The 23,194-nt window shown below is 38.1% G+C and overlaps 1 protein-coding gene across 1 annotated transcript in view; it reads right to left on the bottom strand.

The window, feature by feature from the left end:
* The window catches only part of CNTN1 (contactin 1), a 205,478-nt gene that overhangs the window by 126,645 nt on the left and 55,639 nt on the right, over positions 1-23,194 (bottom strand). Inside the window, exon 2 of the mRNA XM_059471530.1 lies at positions 21,222-21,265. The gene's annotated coding sequence lies outside the window, so the exon portion shown is untranslated. The remainder of the gene's footprint in view (positions 1-21,221; positions 21,266-23,194) is intronic.

Here is a 23,194-nt window from a genome sequence, read left to right as displayed (position 1 = left end):
GGTATGGGAAAGTACTCATGGCATGTAAGGTTTTAAGACATACTACGCAGTAGACTGTCAGGTACTCTCAATCACAGGATCCCATTTTTAGCAGAGTATATTCTGAGACCACAAAACCATTAAATGCTGCCATTTCTTATCAACATCTTACAACTCTTCATTTTATTTCTGTAATTAGTTTTTGCAAATTTTGCTGGTTTATGCACCTCTATTTTTTATTTGTTATTCTCTCACTATAGTCTAACCTCAGCCTTGATTTATAGAATCATACACGTTTAGGTTGAGAAGATCCTTGAGATCCTTTAGTCCAACCATTTACCTAGCACTTCCAAGTCCTGATGTTCTTCCTTTCTTGATGGTTTTTACTTTTTGCACTAAAAATGCGCAAATTAAACTCTTTAAATCTCTATAACTTGCAGTTATCCAGGCCTCAGGAAGTGGGGTCATTTTCAATCTTCCTGACATGCCAATAGTTTTTCATGTTTAGCAGTTTTTATTTCTGATGTTTTGGCTACCTTAGCACAGTCTTATCCTGATGTCTCTAACTGCTGCTCTGGATGTCATTCAAAGGAACAACTTCATGGTTTCTTCTACGCTTTCTGGAGAATTTTTTGGTGTTTTTTCTTCCTAAAACTTTACTCTAGTACAATCTCATTGATAGACACAGTATCAACTACTATATTCTCTTTAGATGCTGTACCTCTACTTCAATACTACCTCATTCTTTTCAAATTGGTATCTCAGACAGTATTTCTGATATTGTAAATTCAGGTACCAGCTTAGGCTCCTCATAGATAAATTAAGGTTTTCATTACCCACCCCCACAAACTTATTCTGCCAGATTCTTTCTGAATCAGTGTGTCAGTCTGAATGTTATCTCTAACCCAAATCATCCTTAGATCATTAAATTCACTTGCAAAATCTTTCTGCATAATATTGCTCATATAAAATCTTTTAATATGCACTTAATACCCTTGTCCAGTTTTTCATAATTTTAGAAACAAATTAATACAAAATATTTTCCTCTAGCCTGGACAAAGACAGTACCTTATCAGAGCACTGCTACTCTGAGCATGTGACTTCTCTCCTTGCCTCCACTTCTTTGGTATGTCAAATAAAAGCAAGTTCACACTGGTTCCATGGACTATTCTCATTATTATTCTCACTTGGTACTGAACTGCCAACTTACAGTTAGTCTGCAAGTTATTTTTCATTATGTCCTTGTTAAATTCTCAGTGAATCACTTCTGTGCTTCCTCCCATTACACTTCACACTTTGGAAGAACTCTGCAACACCTGCAAAGTTACTGCATTGCCCTCCTTCAAACCCTTTCTTAAATCTTGTTTGCTATGATAATTGCAAATTAAATTGACAGCGCGTTGGCTGCTCTGGAAAGCTGAGATCGCTATCCTCAATGGATGATTTTCTTTCACTGTTTCTTTGCAATTCCCCATCTGTCTTTGCCTTTTATGTTATACTTACACTCATAACTACTATGAGTAATTCTCACTGGGAGAGGGACAGACTTCTTGTTTGTTTAAAGTGATCTCTGTTTGATGACTCTGACTTTTCAGCACTACAGTAATGGAAGGTATCAGAGGGCACAGAACAATAGGAATTTAACCAGAACTATCTCACAGAACCTATGGAGTCAGACATAGAATTTGAGCTGGCTCTCAATTCCTACAGAGAAGTCATATGAGGCTGAACAAAATCAAGACTGCCAGTTCAGTCATTTAAGCTGAAAATGTGACTTTGATCTTCTGTGGATCACACTGCTACCAATACCTAAACATGTACCACAACAAAACCGCTGCTTGTTCTGCTTTACTGTTTAAGCCAGTGTTCCAAGATGTCAAAGATACTAATTATATGAAAATTCCTTCTTTAAACATTATTCAAAAACAATCATGACATTTAATACAATTATATAAATTGCATGCCAATATGATTCTCCCTACTACTTATACTATACTGTATTCTGTAATATAGCACAGGCTTTAAAAAAATCATACTGTTTATTTACAGTTATATTATAAAACAAAAGAAGAATAAAAGAAAATATAGTAACCATAGTTATTGGTACAACAGACTACTATATGTATCAGCCATATTTCAAGTGTAAAAGAGATTCCATATATACTGAGAAAAATGCCACTCCAAATGTCCCAAGAGCGAGTTACAGATATAGAGCTGTAGAGAGTACTACTTTCATGTTCTCCTAGGCCTTTGCACTCAAACAGCAACAAAGGCTGTATCCAAGACAACACAGAAAACTTCCCTCCAAGTGGTTTACAATGTTTACAGAGCAATCTACTTCAAATCACTGCTGATCCAAAGCTAGCACCAAGTGCAGCATGACTTGCTGCAGCATATGCTTCCACAGACTATCTGTAATACTGATGGGAAAATTCTCTTCTTCAGGTCTTCTCTTCACATGGTTTTTTAGTCACATCCTTGTCCTCAGGCCAGCTGGACAGCCCTTAGAGCAATTGAACCTCTTCATATGTTTTGAGCTTAGCAAACAGTCTGCTTGATATGTTTTTCTCCTGCATCTTTGATATTGCTGGTTTTGCACTCTACTATGCATGCTTCCTCTGTGACTTTCCTCACCTCTGGATTGATTGTTCTAACCATCATTAGTTAAGAACTCCCTCCGTTTTCTTTATTGGTCATCACAGTACCAATTTACATCACAGGATAGACAAAGCAAGCCTATGCTTCACCCAACAGCAATTCAGTGTTGGGCTGCCTGCTATTGAAGCCAGACTCCTTCCCATATCATCATCCAAAGACCTACAAAAATTCAGAGTACGCCACAGGAATCAACTGAATTACATGTTTTGCCAAAGAGTAGAAAAATCCAAGTATCCATGTGAGCAGAAATTCAGGGCCACTGCCTGTGGAGAGCATAGCAACGAGTTCAGGGCTGCCAGCTCTTTTTAAGCATGAAGCTCAAGCCAATAAATGTTTCCAGCTGACTGAAATGCTTTAATGACAAGCCTTTTACCATACAAACAAGAGACAAACTGCTGCATCCAAACATCTTGCTGGAGTTGGGTGGGAGGGGGCCACAGGGTGAGGGCAGGGGCTTGGGTAGCCAGGCGCCACAGGCAGCCCTTGCTTTAGAGGCACAAGTCCACAGCCCCTGAACGAGCAGTTTGGGGCTGGGCTGATGGCAGATCCGGATCACTGGACAAGACCACTGCAACAGGGCAGGCCTGAGGTCCTCCCCAGAGCACAGCACGTGTCAGAAGAGCCAGACTGAAATCATGACAGTGCCCAGTGTCCCACTCTGCATCCGCGTGCTGCAGCAGAGTGCTCTGCTGAACACACCCTGCCAACTCCAGAAATCTGGGGAACAGCATGTTCCCAATTCAGAGATCTTGTGGCCACAGGAATCTGATGCCCTGAAAAAGCATTCCAGATGCCAAACCACAGAAATACCAACTTATAGTCTCTCTGCAGATTAATACTAGTGACAAAGTACATGATAGTCAGAAGGCATATTCTCCTGCTCACTTTGTAATCTGCACATTTAGATTTTCATCTGTTTTCTACTCAGTCTGCAAACTCAGAGAAAGCATATTATAGCTTTTCAGAGTGGACTGCTGTCCTTGCCTTTGCAATGATGGAGGGAATGAGCACGTCTTTTCCAACAATGAGCCACCAGAAGAAATACATTATTTGCTCACCCTAATTTTATTTCATTCTTTACTAATTTTGCATGTCATACTACACTTTTGAATGACAAAAATGTCCCTGTGCTTCCTAATAAGCAACACGAGATAGCATTTGGATGCATGAATATCAAAGGAAAACTGAAGTGGGAGGCCTGTATTTAATTTTTATCCCCATGTCAAACATACTTCTCAGTCAGTACCACCAAGTGTTTTCAAATGCAGGTCAATCTAGATCAGTAGCTTGCCAGTAAAGAAGCAGTGACACAAAATAGGCAGAAAGCTTCCCACTTCTCTGCTACCAACAGCCTGTATTTTCAGTGACAATCATTCTCTGCCATTCACCACTAGCCCCTTCTCCTCTCTGCCAGAGCATGGCTTTTGAATTTCTCATCTATATTTGTTCACAGTTCTTGGAATCAACACTTCCATCACAGAACACACAGCGTTAGCTCTGTCTGACCAGAGAAAATAAACATAAAAATACAAATAGAGAAAAAAAGGTTATTTTCTGCTTGGGGACAACTGTGTTCCTCCAAATAAAAACTGAATCAGACATTTGGATTCTCCTAGGAAGGAATTTCCCCTGCAATAATATCCATTCTCAAATCCAGGAACAATCATGTTTTTAATCTTCCACCTTAGAAATGCACTGTGAGAAATTGCTAACTACAAATGAAGAGACAATATGAAATGAAATGAGGAGTTCTAAATATGCATCACAGACTGCAGGGGGAGGAGCCTAGCAATTAGTAGAAGCAGAAAACACTGTTATCAGAGAGAATTTAGTGGAAAATCAATTAAATATGTAAATTTTCACCTTTGGGGGAAAACACAAAATTAAGCCAGATCAGGATTACAAATTCTATAAAAAATGGGAATGAGAAGCTTTCTTTCCTTTAAGCCTTATTTTCTAACCTGTATCAGTGCAACTGGTTTGTGTGACTTTTTACTTCCTTCTCCCCATGCTGCATAAACTGTTTGGGGTCTTAGGTGATTTTTATTTTTTTTCCCCCCCAACAAAAACGAGATTTTACCAGCTCATACAGAATAGGCTATTTCCATGGGGTGATGCTAATATCTGAATGAAGAGACTAATGTCTACAACTTTGTCTGAAGAGACAAAGGAATAACAGACAGCACGTTGTGAGAAGCACAACATATGATATGAACTACAAAACATAAGGGGTTGCAACCACAACATGGGTATGCAAGCTCTTTTGCTTGTTTTAGAAGAAGCTAAAGCAATGGTACTAAAACAAAGTTGGGAATTGTTTTGAGGAAGTACGAGCTCGATTTCTAGTCCCAAAGTGAAATGCTACCATGAGATATACTGTGGAATATTGGTTTTGAATGAGTAAACAATAAGTATGTAAACAACAAATAAAGGATACTTTTGAATGGGTGTGGTCTATTTCTGAAAGAAAAATACTTTTTGGTCCAATGACTGTAGCATTGCAGTTTCTGATTTTAACAACAAAAATCAAAATGAAAAATGATGACACAGTATCAGAAACACATCTCTTGTACACATTTAAATGCTCACCAATTCTTTTAATACAGACAAATTAAGCTAAACATTTCATAGATTAAAAAAAGTAAACAATTTAATGTAAAATAAGTATTTCTAGTCATTGGCCAGGGTTTTTACTGATATAGTTCCAAGACCAAACATTTTCATTTACATGGCCAATGATGGGATGGCTGAAGGACTGCAGCATTCTCCCACTGTTTGCAGACACGTCTGCATTGAAGCATGGACGGTCCTATGAAGATAAATTAAAGAAAATTTTCCAAACGTTCTTTCAATTACTAAGGTCTGCAAAAACTAACAGCAGCTCCTTGACAAATACAGGAAATGTTCCATAGGAGTCAAATCACCATATAAAACTAAATACTGTGCCTTATAGGATGCAGAAGTTAAGAAACAGTCAACCTCCTTTCCTATCCCCCCACCCCCCCAAACAAAAAATCCACCAAAACAGTTAAATTACTGCCTTTTTGTAGTTGTCCATCTTACAGTTCTCCATCTGACCAGTGAGATGAATAATGTCAATGTAACTATTTGGGCCTCTGAGTTGACATAAGCTGCCTGTTAATTTTTTAGTTATTTTTTGCTTGAGATATTAACAGGCATACAGAGACTGTATTTTCAAAAGAAAAATGCACAGCATGTTTCAAAGGAAAGAAGCTGCAGCTTAATGGACATGTACTGTGTATCCCACTGTAACTGTCCACGAAGGAAAGTAGCAACATCAAGAAAAAGTACAAATATGCAAGTCTTCTAGCTACCCCACATGAAAACTGACTTCTGAAGAATATCAAGAGGTACTATCCTTTTGTGTTAGCTTAATTGTGTGTTTGAGGGCTGCATTTTTTAGGATTTACAGAAAGTGGTGGGCTCCATTCTGTATATAAAGCTTTTATTTATAACAGCAGTATATGGGTACTGACAAACAATGAATCTATGGCCAAATCCTGAAATAAATTGCAAATATACCATCTGGCACTTAAGATTTAGTTAAATGTCACTGATACAGCCCACCTGTTCTGAGAAGTTTCATTATACTGAAGTTGCACCCAATTTCTCACAGAAATTATTCATTTCTTTCAAGCATGATGATGGTCTAAAATAAAACAACTGCAGGCATACAACTTTAAAAGTAAATAACAGAATTTACCCATTAGAAAATTAAATATAAATCTATTCATTGACTTCTAAAGAGCAAATTAAGTTAGTCTTGAACTTATAAGTGATATTGGCCATATTCCATCTCTTCCCCTTGTTTTCAGTGCATTTTCTGCCATAAAGCACGTAAAAGGTTTTGTTCCTATCAGATTGAGTAATATTCTAAGATAACCTGACAATGAAGGACAGGAATCCTCTAACGAATTCAATTTTGATCTTACCAGTGTATTTCCAGACTACCGATATGTTATCACGTCTTAAAAAGCTAGTAATCTTTTGTAGCAGAAGCACTGAATCCGATAGATGCCTCTTACCAGTATCTTCCTCTTATTTCCTAATATAAAACAAAACTGCTACTGCACTGTACAAAACACAGAGCACAAATTAGTGACAAATTTAAACGACTATACAAGCTTAAATCTGTGGCCAGGGTTTGAAGAATTGTTTTCTAGCCTACAGGCTCCAATTTTGCTATAGAGCTACTGGCAGTTTCTATTAACTTTAGCAGGACTGCAGGGTTGTTGTAGTCTGGGAAATGTTTGCTTCATAGTATTTAGTTATCTGGGAAATGTTTGCTTCATAGTATTTAGTTATGCTTCTCACAAAAGTAGTTATGTTTATCTGCTATCTCCATAAAAACAAGCTGAGATACCAATGAAAACCCCTGTTGCTTTAAAAGGAAACGTACAAGACTTCAGTTGTCATGACACTAAGACCAGACAACAAAGCCATCTGAGATAAACTAAAGAAAATGTGTCTTGTACAACTCTCTCTGTAGTTCTGCAATGCATCTGGAAAATACCTATAGTGTTCATTACAAAATAATTCCTCAAAAACACATCTAGACATAGGGCAGTACAAGTAGTTTTACCACTGCCCTGCGACAGCCTTTGCCCTTCTTACCAAACCAGCTCACTTTTCTGGGTTTTCCTTTAAAGATTCAGACTCTGACCATTTTTAGGGAAAAAAACTCTAAAACAACACAGCACACACCCAACAAACAAAAGCCCAACCAAAACCTAGTTGCATCTCAGCTTTTGTGGTTCTCAGTTTCTCCCACTTCTGTCTCTTATGTGGTACTACAACACATGACATTTACTTCACATGCGACTCCAGACAGCCACATTCTCTCCACCCTTTCCAGCTTTCCTTCCACCCCAGCATTAAGCTTGTTTTGGACACGAATCATCCCCAGAATGGGAGCACTGATGGCACAGCAAGCTGAGGTGTAGGACTTGTGATCATAACTTTGGCACCCAAGCCTTGAACTTTATCAGAAGTTGCTGCTGCTAGGAGAAGCAGCTCCCCATCATCCTACTGGATGAAGGAAATATGCGAGTTCTCCTGGCTGCTGACATTCAGAAGTTTCCTTGCAATTATCCTAGGCTTATTAAAATAAAAGTTAAAGACTCCTAAATACTGCTCCATGCCAGCAAAATGAGACGCACCCTGAACTGCTTCAGCATTCTAAACTGCCACTGACAGCAATGCAGTAAAGACTCTTCCCTGCATGTTTATCACAATGGAGAGTCAAGAATCAATAATGAATAAACCAGCAGGAAAGATCAAGTGTGTTAGTGCTACCATTTCTATGTTCACCTCTATGAGCTGTAGAAATGCTCACTCAAAAGTAGGAACAGCTTTTCAAAATGACCCAGCCTATGTAAAGTCATTTTCATTCTCGAATTCTCCTTTTCACTGACACAATGACTTAGATACAAGATACATTTGGAGGTTCCTAACTTCTCTGCTGCTTTTCTTCCTACATATGAAAAGGAAGATTTTTACCTTTTAAAGGTCAGCTCAGACTGTTTGGACTTTTTTTGCTTTCCTCAGCAGGGAGAATTTTGAAGATTTATTATCTACTCCCATGTGATCCAAACAGTCCACCTCCAAATCACAAAGGATTTATTTTTATCAGAATTAGAAATAGTTATCAGTAAGCAAGAAAGTAAATAAATTGCATTAAGACTGCTAAGGCACATTAATAAACTATTGGAGCCAATGCTCTAATTCCTATATGCAGTTAGATTCACAGGGGAATTTACACAGTAATACTATTCATTAATAATTATTGCTATAATTCCCTTATTATGATCATCAAGAAAGCTTTAATTTGGAAGATGTAACAATCATCTGGGCCCAAATCCAGCAAAGCACTTAAAAAAATGTTAATTTTCATAATAAAAATAACCAACTGGATTTAAACAGGACTGACATGCTTAAGATAATCTTGGTTTTGTAAGCCTATAATGGGAAAATCAAGTAGAAACATTATAAAAGTAGTCCATGAAATCCTGCCAGAACTTTGCCTCAATATTACACCATTATCATACATTCTCCAAGGAGCTGCTTTCTTCTGGGAGACTACCAAGTAAAATGAAGAACTTTTATAGAAGCTAATTTAGACGAAAAGTATCTATTATGAAGCCAAGGACTCTTAAAACAAACATACAGCAGAGAGCCAGATGATCACAAGATCTCTATCTGGTACTTAAGATTTATGTGTCTGACCTGAAGCCAAACCCTGAACAAGATCTTCCACATCTGATTTTGAAATGTGTTGTCTTTTCCTTTATTCACATTCTCCAATAAGTAGCTGCAAAAACTCCTTCAGAAACAAAGAGTTGGCGTAGGTAACTGGGTGTTCACTTGCAATTTATGGAAGAAAAGGAAGAAACACTAGAACACATTTTATTTATGTGTTGTTTTATTTAACATCTTGGTGACATTTGGACTGGGTAAGAGCTGATCACAGTAGTTACGAACAAATGGCCAAACCTCTTCAATCTTTCTGGAGAATAGATCAAGAGTAGCCATGGGGAGAATGACCTAGGAATGTTTTTGAACAAAAAGCTCAATATAACCCAGCAATGTGTACCTGCAGCCCAGAAAGTGAAACATATCCTGGACTGCATCCAAAACAGGCATGAGAGCAGGCCATGTGAGGTGATTCCACCCCTCTGCTCTGCTAAGACCCCACCTGGAGCCCTGTGTCCACCTCTGGGTCCCCAACACGACAAGGACCTGTCGGAAGGAGTCCAGAGGAGGCAGTGCACCTCTTCCTACTCCCCTATGGAAATGCATTCTTTTCGACCACAGTCTTTCTTCAGTACACTAAACATTTACAAAACATCACCAGTCATAGTGTTCAGTCTTATATTTAGACAAGGCTTTTTGGAAACACAGACTTTTTTTTTCCCACCAATCAGGAAGAGTAGTGGTCAAGGAAAAGTATCTCTGAATTTCTGTAATAAAATTTTATCTGCATTTAGCTGCAGCAGAATGAATTTTGAAGAATCCAAATAAATTGTCAGGAGTTTTTGAAAACAACATGAACAACTTGCTGCCTTTTTATTCTACAACATTTGATCATGCTCTCCGTTAACTTTTCCCTTTTACTCTTATTTCAGACCAGTTGTATTCTCTGGTTATATGCTTAAACATTTAACTTTATGTATAGAGTCCAGTGAATTCATCAGCAGTATCAGATAGTAAAACCCCTACCTATGCCTCTTGGCTCTTGCCCTATGCTAGACAGAGATTTCTGCTTCTGAATGAATTCAGTGTAATTAGGAATGAAACACAATGACAAGTTTCACATAAAATCATATTTCAAATGCTCTGTCCACACTCCAGATAACTTTATAATGTAACCTACCAAATTTTAAGTGCTGGTTCCTGCCTCTCTTCTCCCTGAGTAGCTAGAGATCTAGGTTCTATCCCAGTGTCCGGCATTGGGAGACACCCATCTCCCATCTGTCTATTTCCCATGTATATAACATACATCTTCAATTTGCCCTCATACCTACCTCTATGCTTAGATTATTGATGCTCCTAAAGTAATGTTGATGAGTTTCAAACATTACATACTTGGAACTTTTAATTTCAAGTCATACCACCTCCCTCTGCCTACTCAGAGCATAAAAAACAGCCAGAACAAAAGGACATCATCCTGGGGAGGCAGGAAACTAGGAGAAGACGTAAAAAGGCCATTTTAAGGTTTATATGTTGCGTGATGTTTCAACTCTATTAAATATAACTCAGTACCAGAAAATATGATTACATATATCATTAACTGTACTAAAACAAATTACATTTGAGTTGCTGAAAATACAGTGCACTGCTAGTGGAACATAAGTGGATTGCCTGACTCATTCAGGCTGAAGGTTAATCCTAGAGGCTTCAGAAACCAAATGGAGGAAAGGCAAAAAAACCTCATACCACCAGTGAAGGACATTTCACTAATTATATGCACTTCTATATAGCTCCCAGACTTGACATAAAGAAAACTTCACAAAGAAAAACAGGGTGACAGCCTAGGCTATGAAGTTTATCTGTATGCCATGTACTTAGCTACCTGGAAGCAGCAGCAGGTGACCCAGGACAGGTAGAGCCCAGTGCCTGATGTGGTTGTTGCCCTACGAGTTTACCTAACAGTACTTCCCACATCTGCACTGATGGCACGAACATATTAAACATCTTGAATATGCCATGGCATTGCTTAGGCTGGCTCATACAAAACAAACTATATTCCCTGTTTTATGACTCTGTTGCCATTGTATGCCATACTCCAGCTATGTCCTAATTTGAGAAGGTAACTCCACTTTACTGCCTTTTCTTCTCCCCCCTTCTCTCAAGGTGCATCAGTTTCCTAACATATCAAGGCTGGAAAGAATCCATGCTGTATTTAAGGAGATCCTCTAAATTCAAAGTCTGACAGGTGAGGACTGCTGAAGTGTCCATATGTCCCCAAGATCAGGATTTCAGGCCATACTGATTAAGCTAAGTTTTGGATACCTGCAGCATACATAAATGCTGCAGCTATACAAAGCTTAGCTTAATCTACTCCAACATCTTAAAACAGCAACTAGGAGCCTAAAGAAAGAAGTGCTTGTATTTCTTCAATGAACACCTTTGTCCTTAACCTTTTCTAACCTTATGCCTTTGAACACAAAGAAATTTATTTCTCTTACCCTCTATCAGAACTATCAATAAACTTTGGCTGTCCTTTTGAAATTTGTTAACTTCTTTTGATATAACATACTGTCATGATAACATCAACGCATAATTTTGCAATATGTTTCCTTTTATTAATTTTAAAAAAAATTAAAATAATTGGATTACTATGTCACTTCCTTATTAATATTATGTCAAAAAATAGGTGGCACTACTATATTACCTGTATAATCATATACAGATGATCAACTTCTGTTGATCTAATTGTAGTTCTCCAATTATCCCTTCAATGGAAGTTTTTCATCCGCAAAATGAACCGTCCTAAGCAATTACTTTGCAAAATCGTTCACCAGTGCATCAAAGCATTTTTCTAAAATTTCTACCTATTCATATTTTTGAAGGTATTTTCTAACCTCTTCCAGATGCTTTTATGCCTTTATGCTGACAGATCATTTACCTTCGGTTTTGATCCTAGGTCCTCTTTGCACTATTTCTGCACATTTCATTCAAAGTATTTCTATTTTTATTAAAGCAGATCTCCTCTAGGTGCAATACCAGTTTTTCTGTGTTCCTTGTCTTTCCACAGGCTCTCTGGTGAGCTGTCTGGCACACTGGTGACTCAGGGAGAACAAGGGCAGGTCAGTGGCAGTCGCATCTCTCCACTCTGGGAATCTACATCTCTGACTGTCAGTCAGATGTCAAATTTAACGAACTTCACAGCACTCATAAAGGTTTTTTCTTCACTCAGACTGGATAAGGTGCATTATCATTATTTGATTTTCTTCTCTTCATTCTGGCTTGATGACAAAGGCCACTCTAGCTTTTATAAAAGCAAAACTTCTGAACTAATGTTATGCTTTGTTTTTAGAAATTATTCATTAAGACTCAAATCCTTTTAAGTCACAGTACAGTAAAAGAAAAAATATTGATATTAACAAAAATAAGAACATACATTACTAGCTCTCAAAATATCACCAGTGGCAAAGTACTTAAATTAATTGTGACTCCATACAGAAGTCTTTTTTTTAATGATCTTTCTTCTGGAGAGACATTAAATGAAAACTAATGTTAATCTGTTGAAAGACCCGACAAAAGTATTTCTGAAGCTGTACATCAGACAGCTGAGCTGTATCTCAGACTGCTGCCAGAGAACAAAACCAAAAAATGGTTTGGTTAAAGATAAAATATAAAGCAAAATAGCTTTAGCTGCATTAAGCATAAATGTACATAGACTAAATTTTCCACTTGTTCTCATCTCTGAGGCATCTTATGTCTAAAACTGCATGGTTGGTGAATTCAGTAATTATGTACTTGAAATCTAAAACATGAACGGTGAAAGTTAAAAAAAATGTAATCATTTGTTCTGTGGTCAACAGATGTAATGAAACAAGCCTTCCTACAAACTGAAGTCCTACTTCTCTCATGCTTCTTAAAATAATTTCAGTTTCTTTTCCAGCACATGTACTTCCTGACATCTCCTCTGGGCAGGAGACACTGCCTGCTATGCTTAGCCCAGAGTGTGTACATGTTGATGCTGCCAAGGGAAATATATAACAGCTTTCTACTCAGGAGGGAACTGATTTGGGTTTTTTCCTCTGTACTCAACTATGGACACCATGAAACTTGTAAGAACCTAATTCTCTTCAAGGCTTGCAGAGAACCTCACTCATTTTAGTGGGAGCTAGTACAGAAGGTCAGAATTTGATGTAGAGAACTGACAGGCAAAAAGCAGTTGCACAAACCTCATTTCCTTAAGAAACAGTAAAATGTTATGCCAAATTAAAGTTCCATTACATTAGCAGTGCTGGCAGCACAAGCTCTATGAAAATTTCATCAGCTTATTAAATTTGAGTTATGTAACATAAGCCTGTCATAATGGAGTTAAATATACATGGAAAATATATCCTAAAATATTTATTTTGAATTTTATATGTACCCTGCACACCATAATTTATATATATTATATGTCCTTGTGTGAAGCAAGTCCCCAAAAGTATTTAATTGTATTCATGATATTTTCAGCTGGAGGTTTCTCATCAAAATAGAAACCGATCTAAGTGATGAGATAGTCTGATCCTTGCACACCTCCAAGGCTGAGCAGCTGGAACACCAAGTGACAGTGGTTGGAAGCACAGCCCCAGGGCTATGCCTGAACCAGGCAGAGCGAGGAGCTGGAGTGATTCACAAGCCAGCTCCAAGAGCTGTTCTGTTAGCTACTCACTCATGGGTCGTCACAGCTTCTACTTCTTGCTTAAATTTCATGACTAATATAAAGATGCTTTAGTTTTACTCTGTATTGAAAGTAAAGGTCAAACAGGATTCATATCTTGCCCACCCTACTGCTGTCTTTTCCATGCCTTCCCCAAGGGTGGAGTGGCTTTCACCAGAATCTCAACTCTCTGAAATTCTGCTCCTTAAGACCCAGAGCTTAAGAATTTCCTTCCTACAACCTACATGACTGTTCATTCCTTTCTTAGTTACACCCCTGAGAAACAACTAATCCAGGTTGGTTTGAGTGCTTTGGATAAATAATAATGCTCCTTGTTGGCTTCAGGTGGTTTTCATTCAGGGAAAGCCTCTGAAAAACCCTCTGACACCACCTGGTTTCTGCACTTCTCATGAGGAATTTCCAGGTTCCTCTTCCCAGCCCTACTCTGCAAGGCTGAGCCATGTTGCCAGCAATCAGCTGCTTGTTTGACCTATAAAAACATCCACAGTCTGATTGCTCCTGTCACAATTTCCCAGATGCAGTTTGGCTATTACATGCAAATGCCTCTTATGAAATGACTATAAAAAGTTAAATGAAAACCTCCTGTCAAAACAGAGACTGTGATAAAGATGTTGCTCACAGAGCCAACACCAAATTCACACAGACATATTCCCAGCCTGCACAAACATCACTCACTTTGAAAAGTATTGTTATTCATTTTCTATCAAACAAGGGGAAGAGAGATCAGAAACACACAGGTTGCATCTCCCACCTTAAATATTATCTTCAAGACAACTTCTCTAAGAATTGGTTATCAGGAGCCAAGAAACTGACAGCAAGTTAATGCAGCTCAGGAATGTACTCCAATAACTCACACATGGTCTGCTGAAGCACCTAATTTAATACTTAAGCTTCCTAAACAATAGGCCTGAAATATCAATAAATTTCACTCTTCCTGGACTTCTCCACACAGGAATGTGACCAGTTGGTTCAGAATTGCTCAACTGAATTTCACTGCAAAAACCAATAATGGGAATTTTGTAGACTCATGTTGCAGGCATAAAAACGCACACACACAGACAAAACTGGAACATACCTAAGATATGCATGCAGCCACAACAGTGAAGAGGGCTCAGAAGCAAGAGGGAGACTTCAATCATAAGCCGCAGCTCTCACCTGTGTTTGAACTTCAAAATATAAATGAAATAGAAATAAGGCTGACTTTCTTTATCCACCATGAAATGAAACATGGACCATTGTTCTTGGTTTCTATTACTGTTTAATTTAAATCCTTTATTAACTCCAAGGCATGTTGTGGCTATAGAAGAACATTTTAATTTAGAAGAATATTTTCATCTTCAAACTCTGTTGTGAAGCAGAAGAAGGAACATTTTCAAGATGCAATCAAGTCTGTGGCCATAAAGCAATGTGCAGGCCATTTTTGCTTTTTGCTGTGCAGACCTGGTAGAGAGATGGTAGCTGGTGAGTTTGTCACCCTCAGTGATCCACACCTGTGATTTTTTATGGAAGAAAATTACTCACTGCTTCTAAGATTACTGTATTAGGTAAATTTTGTTATGGTTATGAACAGGCTGGTAGCAATCTGTAAGATCTGTAAGGAATACATGGGGGTAAAGAGCCCATACTGACAGTCTTTGCCTTCTTTAGGCAAGCCTAAGGGAAGGGAATAATAGCTGATGGGAGTTTAGTGGCCTAAAATTCTTTTTCCTAATGTCAAATAGTTGAGAACTGGATTTCACTGGAAGCATATATTCCAGAAGGATTGAAACAGTGACAGAAAGAAAAGTGAGCTAAGAAAAATGGGGTAAAATAGGAGGAGAAGGAAACAAGAAACCTCATCAGTAAAATGGAGATGGGAAGCACTTGGGCCATTGAGATCAGTTTGTATACCTCAGCAGTATACATACCCCTCCTCATACAATTTCATACTTCAAATGCCTATTTTTGACAGAGCTCTAGAAACAAACTCAATTTTCTAAATGAAGTTACCCCTAGTAAAAATCAAGTCTCTGTAGGCCACCACCCCTCTTGCTGTTGCATAGAAGATCACCTCTAGCAATATTTTTTTTGGCAAAGCAGATTCCTTTACCACTACTCAGATGAAAAATGTGACCACCTCTCCAGAAGCACTCTGCAGTGATGCAGACTCAAGTCTATCAAGAACATCAGCCAATCCATCTAACACCAGTATCACCTCCAGCTGTGGAAGCCACTTTTCTGATCCATTATCTGTCCCACAGCTTATCTCCTGGGAGAACAGCCCACCTGGCTGCTGCCAAAACAGACTCACTGCTTTCCCATCAGCTCCCCACACTGCTCTCCTCACCAGAGCAGCACTCAGTAGACAGCAGATGGTCTCTCTCCTCTCCACATGTGACGCACACCCAAAAGCTGAACTCTTCACACCATTATTTCCAGTAATATGAGATTTTTTTCTATGTTACTTCAGCAGTTTCACAGTGAGTAATAATCTAATTTGCAGAAGCAATTGCTTAAATCTTGATGTTGTTCTGGCACTTTCAATGCGCATAAGTTTTGGAGACACTTTCAAAGCAAGGATACACTAGTATTAACACCAGTAGCCAGGATACACTCACTATTAAACAAATCCTTCAAAGATGATTATTGAGATTCTCTGAAGCTTTTTCAGTGCAAGCAATCAAATATCCCATCCTACTGCATCCATGGGAGTGACTAAAACAGGTGTCATCCAGGAGAGAGCAATTCCATTTAAACCTCTCTTGTTTGTGTGTATGCATTTGCACATGTATAGACATGTAGGTGCATGCAAATGACATTAAAAAGATATAATGAGCTGTTAGCAGCAATGCTGTTTAAATTGCCATGATGCAGGATTAGCAGAGCACATGTAACTCAGCAGTTTGCTATACCTCATGTGCAAAATCAGGTATGCACTACTCAGTCATTTATAATTCATGTTTGGATCAGATTGTTGTCCAGTTCTCAGTTACAAAGTACTATGCTTCTGCTATTTCTCAATTTTAGAATGGTATTAATTTTGAAGAATAAGCATGAAATCTTATCTTTAAAATGGAGAGCTATATCCCAAAAGGCTCGCAAGCAAACTCAGCAAGGACCAGGAAATCAGCTGAAGGTGCACTTCTAGTGTGCAGTTTCAGTCATCCTTGAAGTAATAAATGGGAGAATTATACACTAATATATAAATATTCTTAGAATGAACATGTAATTTCGGCTTTTGTATTTGGTATAATTAGGACAGTACATGATGTTAGTGAAGTCATTACTGGTATTCTGCATTTAGTCCTTAAATCAACACCTTAAAAGAATATTTAAGATCAAATCTAAAGTTTCTATGTAGTCACAGTTGTCAAACTTGCCTTTGGCAGGACCTAAAGAACTTTAACCTATTGGGTTATTCAAAACAAAGCTAAGATGAAATTGTATACTCCACAAATACCAGCAGACAGCAACAGATTTCATACTATCTGCAGTGGTTTTGAGTGGGATTTATACAGCCTATTGTTTAAAAAATCCTTAGTGTAAACATTAATCTGTGATCCCTTGATTTGCTTTTTAGTGAATAAGCATTTTTAATAATGCAACTATCAACAAATTTAATACCTTACTGAGACATCTTTAAAAAAATAAAACCTATGCATTTCAAATTAATGTCCATATCAAAAAAAGGTTCTGTGGTCTGCAGCTATCTAGTAATTGTTTTTTGGGTCTTAAAATCCACAAGTAACAACTATTTTGCATAATTATTGGAAGGTCAAGTAAGCACTGCTTTGCAGACTTAGTCTCTTTACAATGAAAACACACACTGTTCTTGATGGAAAGTGAAATATAGCAAAGATGTCAAAGTCTGCAAGGCCATTTGACACACTCAATTCCTATTCACATGAACTACTTTTTATTTATTTGGGAAAACTGGCAACACATAAAACTGCATTAATGTCTTGCCTTGGTTCAAATATATTTCACCACACCCGTGATCTAAGTGCCTAACACAGATGCTTCCTTCCTCAAGAATAGGAGTTTGTGTTTGACACCAGCATCAATTCCAGAGGTTGGTTAGACAAATATCTGGATAATCTTCCTTCCACAGGCTCTGCCTAAGGATAGCGGTGTTGACACATTAACAAAAGAAGTGTTTTGAAAATCTGCAAGTGCTCTGCTCCTAATCTACAATAAATTATGTTGTTTATGCAAACAGTGCTTCCTCTGAGCAAAATATAGTTTAATTTTCTTTTGCAAATGAAGGGCTTGTGGGTTATTTAGGGAACTGGTATACATCATCTCTGTTACATCAGTTACTGTGTTTCCTCCAAGGCCACTGGCTTTTGTGGTCCACTCTAGCAAAGACTTCTCTGGACACCCCCAGGTATAAGTATCCATGCCTGACACTCAGAATTTGCAGCTGGTTTGATAATTATTGAACTCATGGCTACATATGTGCTTCCATACTGTCCTGCCAAAGTCAAAGGATTTTGCTGCCGGGGGGAACCGCACTCTGGAGGTGGCTTTCAGTAACATACCAGTCACATTTTAACCCCAAGCAAGGTGGGAAAATACTCAGGCATGTTGAGAAACTGCAGCAGTAACTATACTGAAGTATGCATGTAATAAATACAAACTTTTAAAAAATTAAATGTTGAAGGCACATGGTCCTACCTATTTCACAAGAAAATTAGTCAAAGACAAATATAGTTGATTCAGGCAATCTTAGCTGGACATAATTAATCTTTTCACAGTCCCTACTCTGTCAAACACCTGAGTAAATTATCATCTTAAACAAAATTTTCTCAACAGAAAATGGCAAGATAAATTACCTGGCCTGTTGCAATGTATCAGTGTACCACTCAATAACTCAATTTCTGCAAATCTGCAGCAGTTTTGTAAGATACTGCTGTACACAGTGCTATTGAAAAAAAATGTTTGTTTTCTTTCAAACACAAAAAAAAAATCTCAAAAGCACAATTAACTGCATTGTTGTGAAAACTGGTGCATATCCAAAACAGCTCACAGGTGAAGATCCTTTATCAAGGAGACAATGGGAGATATTTACATTTCTGCCAGTCTGCTCCACAAGAGGAGCAGACCACTCGAACAGTCCAAGGATAAGAATGTGGAGCAGCAGAAGCTGAGGCAGTTGAGCAATTCATCTCTTGAGAGGAATGATTGCACTCTGTACTGGCTGGCACAAACTGGTGAACAACAATCTACTATGTGGAAAACAGATTGCCCTTTATACTTTGCTTAGGCCTTTACCAAAAGCATCTTAAAACACTTGAGTAATTTGAAAATAATGCCTCCAATATAAAAGGCAGATATATAGTTCTAGATTCTGTTTATTATGCATTACTTTCTACCCTATGAAGGCCTTTCCAGGGAAAGGCTTATTGGACCTGTTTCTGGTCATTAAAAAATACCCAAAAGGAATTCTGCAAGACTGTTGACAAGTATTTAGTCAAGTAACAGTTATAACCAGACAGTATCTTTCATGTCTAGGGGCATTGCAATGAGGAAGAAACTCCATTGCTGCACAGAAATACATCTGTATATGAAAAGCACTAGTTTTGAATGCTTGGATATTTAATTAGTTGACAGCGCACCTCAAAGAGACGTCTAGACAAGATGCTGCAGTTTATGCAATAATTAACACGCCAGCATTACTTCTGCTGAATACCTGAAGCATGATACACTTGCCTCTCAACCTTCTCTTCAAATACATGAGAGCCATGGTGCTTGGTCTTGTCACAGAACCATGTCTTTGAGCCAGACACCAAGAGAGGGACACAACAGGCACTTTTTGCCACTTCCCTGCAGCCTTGGCCCCAGTGCTGAGCTCTGCCAGAGAGTGCTCCTCTATGGCAGCTCAGCATCTCTCCCAGACCTGAACAAAACATGAATGACTGGCAGATCCTACAAACACTGGCTAATCCCATGAGGTCAGAGAGTAACAGGGAGGCTGCCCTGTTGCATTCCAGCTGCACTGCCCTACCCCCAGCCTCTGTCATTTCACATGGCAGGCACTGTCTAAAGATGGTGATCAGAGCTGCATGCTCACCATGTGACCTGCTCCCTCTCTGCACTCCAGGGGCTCAGGAGAGAGCTGTGCAGGACACCAGTGACTTACTCCCAGCTGCTTCCTTCCCTGGGGAAAAGCACTGAATTACATTAGACCTGACCTGCATCTCAGTGCAGCTGCACAGATCCCCAGCACCACCTGATGAGCTTACAGGCAGGTGCCCTCTCCCAGCAGAGATAAGCAATGCTCTCTGCCACTACAGGGAAGTGCACACTCTTGCACTTACACCTTCCACACCTCTGTAACGATCTTTGTTCTTCATTTTCCCAGGCAAACAATAAAAGAAATATTCATCTTTACTGATGACATGAATAAATTAGAAACAGCAGGATATTGTGGCCATTTTGAATGAAGACAAAAAGCATCAGGTATATCCAGCTGCTCCTGGGATCATGAACTCATTTACACAATAAAAGAAAACAGTTCTTTAATTAAAGAGAGCAACAGCACATGCCATACCTTATGTTATGGCATACATTAAGTTATGACCTTATTGGTAAGGAAAGTATAACATATACTTGGAAAATAGAGTGTGAGGAGCAATACAATTAGGGTGGATAAACTCATTCTCAAACAGAAAAGCAGTGTGTAAACAATTTAATGGATCTGATCTCAAATAGGGAACAGGTTTCAGGAATGAAAGATCTATCTCAAATGCCTGTCATACAGCAAAAAATTATGCCCTTGTAAGCACAGAGGGTAGAAACCCTACAAACATCTGCTAGCAGCAGTGTGCATGTGCTGCAAGTTTGAGAAATGCTAATGGCTCCAGCAGATCTGGCTGATAAGAAGCTTCACTTAAAGGTGAATCGTACTAAGAGCCTAAGCACAGCTGTGTAAGGACAGGAACTAACACAGTGAGCCATGATATCGTACTCAATCCAAATAGAAATGCATTGCCAAACTTCCAGAACTCAGATCAGACAACTGGAATCACAAATAACTATTAATAAGCTGCACTTTCATCTTTGTTAGTGAAGAAACCAGTTTTATAGAACGTAAATAAAAATAGCTTAACAGATGAGTTAGCTCTCTCCAGAAATTATACCATAAATCAAGGTCCAAAGAAAAAAATAATTCCTAAAATGTATAATCTCATTAGCATTGAACACTCATGTCATACTATATAATATATTAATATATTAATGAACCACGATATAATCCACATACTGTCACATATACACAAAGTCATGTCTTAGTACTTTGGAAATGGATGAAAGATCCAGATAAATATTTGACTCTAGAAGAATGAAATAAACAGTAAAACTGGGGATTTTTGGGCTATTTGTCAGACAGGTTAGCTAAGGATGACTAAAAACTTAAGTCTGATCTACACTGATTTGTTTAAGTTACAGTAACTGAAGCAGCATATGAAACAGAAATGCAAGGAGGAATTTCACAAAAAAAAAAAAACCAAATCACAATATGAAGAATTACTGTCATTTGTTTCTATTACACAGATCACTTGGGTCTAGTGCTACAGAAACATTCAACACAACAGCTTGTCAGTATGTCAAAGGCACTGAGGTTCTGCCTCTCAGAAAGATTACTTTAAAATTGTATGTAAGAGCTGAAAAAAAAGTCACCAACCTCTAATAAGGTAGACTGTTTCACTGCAGATCCAGAGCCAGTATCTAGAAATGAATAAAAAGAGGGTTCACTTGTTTGCTCAATCCTCAGTTTTTCAGTTACCAATTATCAGAATTTTTTATGCATAATTTCCTAACACTGTCATACAATCAGCTTTTAACAGATATTTCCAGCATTCATAAATATGTGGATTTCCAGTAAGTCACTTTTTTGTATAAAAATAGGACATACCCATAACATTCTACTAAAATTAAAAGGAGATGTTTCCAGCATTCATAAATATGTGGATTTCCAGTAAGTCACTTTTTTGTATAAAAAAAAGACATACCCATAACATTCTACTAAAATTAAAAGCAGAGTAAACCTGTGTGGTTTTATTTTTCCTGACAACTTGACAATAAGCTATTATAGGCTTCCTTTAGAAACCGGCTTGGTGAAGATTTAGCTACTTTTTCAAGTTATTAACATCTGAGCACAGAAACATTATTAACATCAGAACCACTTGATCCTTGAGCTCTCTCCTGAAGTAAATTACACTGAGATGCCTGCTCAGACACATACTATCACAAAACTCCTGCTTTCTCTAACACAATTCTTCCCTCTGTGGTATCTCTTCTGACCCCTCCTTATATTTGTCTCCATCCATCAAATTTTGGCATGCCCTTCCAGGAAAAAAAAAGTACACAACTTTGGGTATGACTTTTGTCCCAACTCTTTTCTGATTCACAGCTGTCAAAGTACCTCCAAATCTCAATTGCCTCCCTTAAGAGTTTGGGAGTTACATCCACAGTACATCTTGATCAGTGGATCAAGACAGGAACTACATTACAGTGGCACTAGTTGCAACTTTAAAATGCTTCAAAGATCTACAGCAGTTCCAACCACTGCATAATACAGAGAACTCACTTCAGAAGTTTGCTACGTAAAAGGCAAAGATTTTCAGCTCACTCCCATCTATTTCCTTTGTAACTGTAGTTCATTCATATTATATAAACAGAATTTTTAATTTGTGTTCATAGCCAAAAGGTCAATGATTCAAGTATATGAGGTATGGAATTATTTTAGATATATAAAGTCCAATTGCTACTTCTACGAGTGCTGTAAAAATCCAGGCACTCAGGCTCCAAAGTTGTATTACTCCATAGGTAGCTTAGTCAAGGTGTGCCTGTTACTGTGTTTCTCTTGTACTCTGACTTACTGTACTACTTTTCACTGTGCTGAGAGAAGATGATGACTGTACTTCCAGGCTCATCCTTTCTCCCTGCTTATAGGTCAGTTACTGTACATGTTAAAACACCTGTGCTTAATCCTTCTGCTGCTGACATGGACATCATGGTATTTCCCATCTATAAAACTTTCTACCTCCTTGTAAACTACTACTGAGAATATGTAATTTTAACTACTCTTACAGACCCAGACAGAAAAAGATTCACTTTGCCATACCTAAGTTTCATTCCCTATTCACGTCCTTGCTGAGTACGTGTTTGCATGGTCAGAAATCTTAGTAACCCATAAAACTGGCTTTCAAGAAAGACATTTATCTTGAGCATGAAGTTCTTGGAGTAACAAGTCATTGAGTACACTCTCAGAATAATGTAACATATTCTGTCATTCTTTCAGCTCTAAATAGAACTGTTTACATGCTTGCTACAAAATTGATTAGCTGGGTTGGAAAATAAATAAAAAATCCAGCATCAAGGTTCTGAATGGTTTTCTGAAATGGCAAGCATTTTAAGAATGCCAATTTCTTCTTAGAGTTCTCTAAACTAATCACATTTTTCTAAAGCAAAGGGATGAGAACTATTTACTATCATGTTCAGTGAAACTCCCTAGCACTACTAAACAATAGTCTTTCTGTAACTCTCTCCATGTTATTTTCTATCATCCCTTTATTGTACACCAGACTTTGCACTTGTTACAAGATTTATATTTGTTTATTTCAGCTAAAGCTTATGACTGCTGTACAATGTAAG

Source organism: Ammospiza nelsoni, chromosome 5 (assembly GCF_027579445.1).
Source record: "Ammospiza nelsoni isolate bAmmNel1 chromosome 5, bAmmNel1.pri, whole genome shotgun sequence".
In the NCBI taxonomy this organism is placed as follows: domain Eukaryota; kingdom Metazoa; phylum Chordata; class Aves; order Passeriformes; family Passerellidae; genus Ammospiza; species Ammospiza nelsoni.
Note: the sequence above shows the minus strand (reverse complement) of the source record. Positions and strands in the feature narration are given on the sequence as shown.